Below are 6,918 nucleotides of genomic sequence, written 5' to 3'. Positions count from 1 at the left end.
AACATAAAATAAATAATATTTATAGTTTAATAAGAATATAATTTGTGGCTTTAGTATTAATATGAATTTAACATTAATTATAATTTTAGAAAAGCTTAGAACAATAACTTTGTAATGTTAATAACTTTACTTACAGTTTCTATGATTTCAAAAATTCATTTTCTGTCTATTGTTTGAAAAGAGTAACCAGAATCAGTAGAAGGAAGAAAATTTAACTGCAACCAATAAATATTTCACAAAAATTAAAATTAATATATGAATGACAAAGGCTCTTATTTATTGAAATCATGGCCAAAAATAAATTATAAACGAAAAAGAACAAGTGCACATGTAGTAACTGCACGCATGGTAAATTTTAAATACTATAAAAGGGGATTCATTTTTCCAACATAACTGGGAAATTTTTTTAAAAATGAAAGTCTATTTTGTATTCCTGTTGCTGGTAGCGGCGGTTGCAGGCCAAAGTAAGAAATACAGACACATTTTCGCAATTCTTGATTCTAATTTATACTTAAACTTCCAAATGTATTCAAAATTAATACTTATTAATCGCAAACTTCAATTTCATGTTGCATTTTCGGTTCTGTATTGATCCTTTTTTCGAATTTTTGAACATATTACATCGAGTCGAATTGCTAGATTGAACTCTAAGGCATATAAATTCTATCAGAATTCTTGATCAATCATTTTTGAGTACTGATGCAACTATAAATATGAAATAAGAATTTGGAAAAAGAATTCATATGTAGAAGTGCATTTTTAAAGTTTTATTATTCTTGTCATTCTTTTTGAACTAAAATAGTCGGTACTGTAAAGAAATTAAAGCAAGCAAATATTGGTGATTCATTTATTACATATATTTAAATTAATTCCAGTTTTCTATACATGTAATAAAAAAGACGTTTTCTAATTCTTATTTATCAAGTGAGTCTGATTCTGATTATTGTCAAACATAGCGAGCCCTTTCATTTACTCAATTTTACCATTAGCACTTTGCTTTAAATTAAAATTCGTCTTACTATACGTTGAGAATTCTTTCATATTTGTTAATCTTTATACATTTCATATTTGTTATCTTTTTAATTCATTTATAAGTTACCACTGCAGTAAATAAAATAAGAGTTTAACCCTAATTCATTTTGAGAAAATAAATTTTGTTAAAAAAAACTTATATTAAATAATAGCCAGAGAAAGATATTTTGAGTTTCTTTATACAGCATTGTATATATTACAGTAAATGCAGTAAATTGGTGATTCTGTACCATTACCGGAGATTGCTTGCAATCACTAATGGTGATTATTCATAATCACCACTAATATTATTGGTGATTTCGAATAATAACTGGTAATTATACATAATCACCAATTTATTGCATTTATTGTAATATATATTCTGTTGCGGAATGCAGCAATGATCATTTATGCCATACTTTCAAATTGGTTTTAAGAAATTAAAAAAATTCGTGAAAAGTCCGTTTAGTGTTTATGACGTTTTGATTCACTTGATACTGATTATTTTTGGTATTATTTTGAAAAGAAATAAAAAATCAAAGAATCTGCATATAAAAGTTTATTCATTCGACTCTTTGAAAATAATTTGTTGCCTGAATATTATTTACTAATTATTTCCTTATTTTCAAAATTTAATTATAATTTATATACAAAAGAAAACTATTAATCACTTCTTATGACACCAGCAATACCTTTTTAAAAATTTTAATTTCAATAAATTATTAAAAGGACCGATTATAAAAAATAATTAAGACTATTGAAATAAAAAAAAATGAATTTCAAAAAATTAATTCTCAATTACGTTGTCACCAATTTTTAAAATCTCAGCAATTTATCACATTTGTATTAATTAGCTACCTTAAAAAATAATTTGATTTCTGTCTGTTTTCACATTCTGCTAATTGATTAAATAGAATATAATATTTAATCCTCGAGACTTGCTTGCATCTCATATGAAGAAGATTGCCCGAAAAGTAATTTCGTAATCGGCCAAGAGATGGCAGCCCAGTGCATTGGGAAACACGAATGCTCAGGAATAAGATACTTAAACCATAACCATCATCATCACGACCATAAATAAATGATACTTATGCTTGATTTATTACAACTGTTACGATTCTAAGGGCTATCTCTCATTTTTTCAATTTATTGCAACAACTAGTCTGTGGTGAAGTTTTGATAGAAAGAATCTTAATGGCTACAGAAATTCACCATAAGCTCTGTCAGGTTTTTGATTAGGCCATATGAACAAACAAATGCTGTAGTTATTTTTCCGAAGGTCGACAAAGTGGACACAAGCTAGAAGCGTAATGGTTCGGCATTAGAAGTGGCAAGATACTGTATTATGGAGAGTTATTCTTTGACGGCTATCGAATTTTATGATAATTTACCTCAGGTATCTGTTTCCTTATTACTAAGAATTGTTAAAAAACATCTGCTTTGCCTGACATTTATAATATATTAGATGTTTACCGGAGAACTTGACATCTAGACACAAATCGATGACTTAAGCAATAGACTTCTATGATATAGGACCATAAAGGTTGATTTTACGAAATTGCATCTCAATTCCAGTAGTAAACAGAATGAATTAGAGTTTTCTGGGTTTATTTCAATCAATGTTTCAATGCTATTTTTTGTTCGCCAGCATATTAAATTTTGAGCAATCTTTATATTTTCACCATTATCATTTTAAAGATTTTATTTTCCTATATTATAATAATCTATGGTAACTAATATATTAAAGCAAAACATAAGTAAGTAATTTTTTTTATTTGTCAGCAGAACCCATTTAACATAATTACAAATAAGTTTAAAAATATATTATTTTACGATCCTAGGAATACAAAGTTATTGCATAATGATTTAATAATATTATGCAATTGATATGATATTGATATATATTGATATAGATAATTGATTGATATGATATTGATATGATTTGTTACAATATTTGCAATATTGTAACAAATCATATCAATACTGAAGGTTATCAGATGAATCTTAACTTTGACTGAATAAAAAATCACAAAAAAATAACTAACACGTTTTTACAGAAATAGCTTCTAGTTCATGTAAAGTCACCAACAGTTCTATTATTTTTAAAAATAAATAAATTATTACGAACTCATTTATTGCCAATAGATGAAAGCTGGATTTTGCACTGTATAAGGGCAACTTATAACAGTGAAAACAATATTTAAAATGACTTTCTCTTTCTCTTTATTTTATTAATAAATATAAAAGACATCGAGTAATTATTATCATTCGCGTAGCGATAATAAATTTTATCAAATGATTTGCAGTAAAGTAAAAACAAAATTATTTAACCCATCAAAATGAAAGTCAGCTTATATCAGAGTTATTGTTACACATCCAAATGAAGGACTGCTTACAAGTGTATGTATTTGTACTCAAATTTGTAAATTAAACATTGAGACCATTTTCTTTCATGTTAATTGGTGGCAATGGTAGTCTGTTTTTAGGGTCTTGGCTACGGGTGGGGAGTGATTCTGTTTTGAGATCCGATTTCGCCAAGGGGCCGCAATACAATCGGGTCTAGTGTAGACTTAATTCATCAGATTTAACATGGAAATTTAAAGAGGGGTACCAACTAACTCAAGCGCTGTCTACGTTATCTGAACGCTGAATAAAATTATGAAGTATGTGCCAAAAAGACCTTAGCGTTGCTTTGAAACTAGATGTTAGTGTAATATATTATAATACCGAGTGGGCAAAAAGTTCATAAAAATTTTAAAAATTCCTAAAACCCCTAAAATGTAGCAAAATAAAAAACGGTTTGCCGATTTAGCATCGATAACTCACGGGATTTTTTTAAGGTAAGAAATAATAATAATAATAGTAAAAAAAAACAAATTAATTAAAAAAACAGCCGATATTTTGCGCTGGTATGAATGACTTAGTTGGAAATATGCAAATGAGACAGGCGATTATAAATACTTACGCTCTTGATCCAGATCGGTTCTCCGTTCCATGCTATGCAAGTAAACAAGGATGCTATGTGGAAAAGATAAAGTTTTGTTGGTGAAACTGTTTTACCTTAACGAGGAATCAGCGACTGTTGCACTGAGTAAATTCCGACTTCAGAAAAATGGGAAGAATGGGAAAGGATCTTTAACAGAGGCAGGCCTCATAAAGCTTGTTCAGCGATTTGAGGAAATTGGATCGTTGGAAGATCGTGTAAGATCCGGACGACCAAGTCTAATGCAAATACATTCGGAAGGCGTTGAAACCGAAATGGAAACATTAGCTTCCGAAACCGCGGCAGGGACTAGCAGTTCGCGAGAAGCTAGCGGAAGTTTGGGATTACCACCATCCTCGATACGCAACATTCTTCATGGAGTTCTTAATCAGTATCCATACAAATTACAGTCTTGCCATGAACTTTTAGCATCGGATACTGTAGAGAGAGAAGCATTTGCGAGGTGGGCTCTCTCCAAATTTGAACAAGATTCCTCCTTTAACATCTTGTGGACAGATGAAGCTGGTTTTTCGCTCCATGGCGACATTAGTACAGATAATTGTCGCATTTGAACGACGTCAAATCCACGAGTGTACGTTGAGAAATCACTGCATTCTCCCAAAGTCACAGCGTGGTGTGAATTCACAGGTTCCATCATCATGGGACCCTTCTTTTTTGAAACACAGTGTCCGGTAAATGGACGGAAAACGGTGACAGTAAATGCTCAGCGTTATTTAACGCTTCTACGCGAGAAGGTTGCTCCATGTTTGCGTGAAAAAGATGTGCTTTCTGCTGTTACGTTCATGCAAGATGGAGCAACAAGTCACACTGCTATTCCAGTCAAGGAATTCCTGATACAAACGTTCGGGAAAGAGAGAATCATTATTAGACGTTTCAAGTTTCCATGGTCTTCTCAGTCAACAGATATGACACCAGTAGACTTTAGGCTATGGGGAAATTTAAAATCCCGGATGTATCGCTCCCGTCCATCCGGTCTGTCGGAATTGAAAGATTCAATCCGCCGAGAGATGTCACGTGTACAGCCGGACATGCTGCAGTCTGCCGTTGCTGGATTTGTGACAAGCCTGTAATGAGTAATCACTTGTGGTGGTGGACATGTTTAACACATATTGCAGTAATAAATGATTTGATAACATTAATTTTGTTATCTGCGTATCTATTCTTTCACTTATCTACGAAGCGCCACCTGTCAGCTGCCTTTGGAATTAATTTTTTTTCTTACCTAAAAAAAATCCCTTGACTTATCAATGCTAAATTTGCAAACCGTTTTTTATTTTGCTAATTTTACGGGTTTTATGAATTTTTGAAGTTTGTATGGACTTTTTGCTCACCCTGTATAATACACCGTAAGAATTATTTCACGCATCTCCGCAAGCAGGACAAACGATACTTTTTTTCAGAATCTATCTGTATATTAATTCAAAATTCTCTTCTTTACTCTTTTTTCTTTTGTTTTCTCTTCCTGACTTTTTTTCTTACATCTTTCCTTTTCCCCCTCCTTTATCCTTCTTTTTCTTATTAATTATGTCACTATATTCTTTTTTCATTGATTTTTTTATTCGATGAGTCACTTAAAAGTGGAGATATATTTTTCGTTAAGTGGACTTTTGTTAGATTCGTTCCTAGCTAGTACCTTTGGAAGAAATTTGATCTTTAAAGATACATGCTAACATTTAAAGCAAAGAGTTGAATTCATGAATCAATCGCAGATCAACATAAATCTCGCAATTTGTTACGTAACATTTGCCCTTTGATTTTGTTACAACTTGTTCCATTCTGTAGTATTGGGCATTTTTTTTGATTAATTATAATGAAAAAAATTTCGGTTGAGAAAAAAATGACTCTAGTTAAAATAAATAAGTAAAAGTGTTTTGGAAAGATCAAGTAGTTTATCTAAAAACATAGCTTACAAGCATTTTTTTCTTCATTAACTAGCTAAAACGGAGTACATGTTCACAAAATTCTCCATCCATTTCAACTGGGTATTAATTACGATGAGGTAATATAGGGTCTATCATAAATTCCTATTAAGCGAAAATTCTGTAGAAAAATTTAAAATTTCTCTGTATAAAGTTCGTGTTACGACTAGTCCTTGGTTCCTCTATACAATGAAATTATTTTCAAGTCCATTGCAACGTTCACACGAGGCCAAATACTGCGTGCACTAGAAGGCCACGTCTACCTCAGAAACATCAATTGGCTCCAATGGGACTATGGGAAATGGTTGCCTCATCGGGGCAACTGCTTGTCATTGTCCCATTGAGGCTACGTGATTTTCCTCACATATGTGCGTCTGCTGGAAGGTTAAGAAATAAACCTAAAATTGCATTAAGACTAAAATTATCAATTTTATTAAAAAAAATTATTTTGCATCCTTCATAAACATGGACCATACTTTTATTGGCTCATGCCAGCATTTCAATCTGATATTCTTGTTCTAGATGAAGACTGTCCAGAAAACAAAACCTACGGATCTTTCGGTGACTGCCCCGATTCTTGTTATTCCCTCAACCACCCACGTCAGATGTGCACAATGAAGATCAACGAAGGCTGTCGTTGTATGGAAGACTACGTCCTGTTGAGAAATAAGGAGTTTACTTCAGACTGCGTTAAACCAGAAGACTGCCCGGCTGAATCTTAAGGAAGTGGTGATCTATGTCTTTCTGGAGACAAGATTATTTAGGTAAGTTGATTTCCATATTAAGTGTAAAACTCTTATTACCTTTTTTATGTTATGTCAAGAAAGCATTACATCTAATGAGATAGAAATCTTAATCATATATGAATGGAATCACTCATTAAATATTTTTGTGTATATTTTTTTTCAGGATGTCAGCAGCTTGCAGTTTTTAGAACTCTGTGGTGACTAGTCCCTGTGTTTATAAATAAATTTTTGCAATTAT

General features: G+C 31.6%; 1 long non-coding RNA gene across 1 annotated transcript; it reads left to right on the top strand.

Moving 5' to 3' along the window:
• Nucleotides 1-402: 402 nt before the first annotated feature.
• On the top strand, nucleotides 403-6,918 carry LOC129978132 (uncharacterized). The gene is made up of 3 exons (XR_008785222.1): nucleotides 403-464; nucleotides 6,457-6,698; nucleotides 6,844-6,918. It is a non-coding gene; the product is annotated as an uncharacterized LOC129978132 (long non-coding RNA).

This window comes from Argiope bruennichi, chromosome 1 (genome assembly GCF_947563725.1).
Source record: "Argiope bruennichi chromosome 1, qqArgBrue1.1, whole genome shotgun sequence".
Taxonomy (NCBI): domain Eukaryota; kingdom Metazoa; phylum Arthropoda; class Arachnida; order Araneae; family Araneidae; genus Argiope; species Argiope bruennichi.
This window is presented reverse-complemented; position numbering and strand designations above follow the sequence as displayed.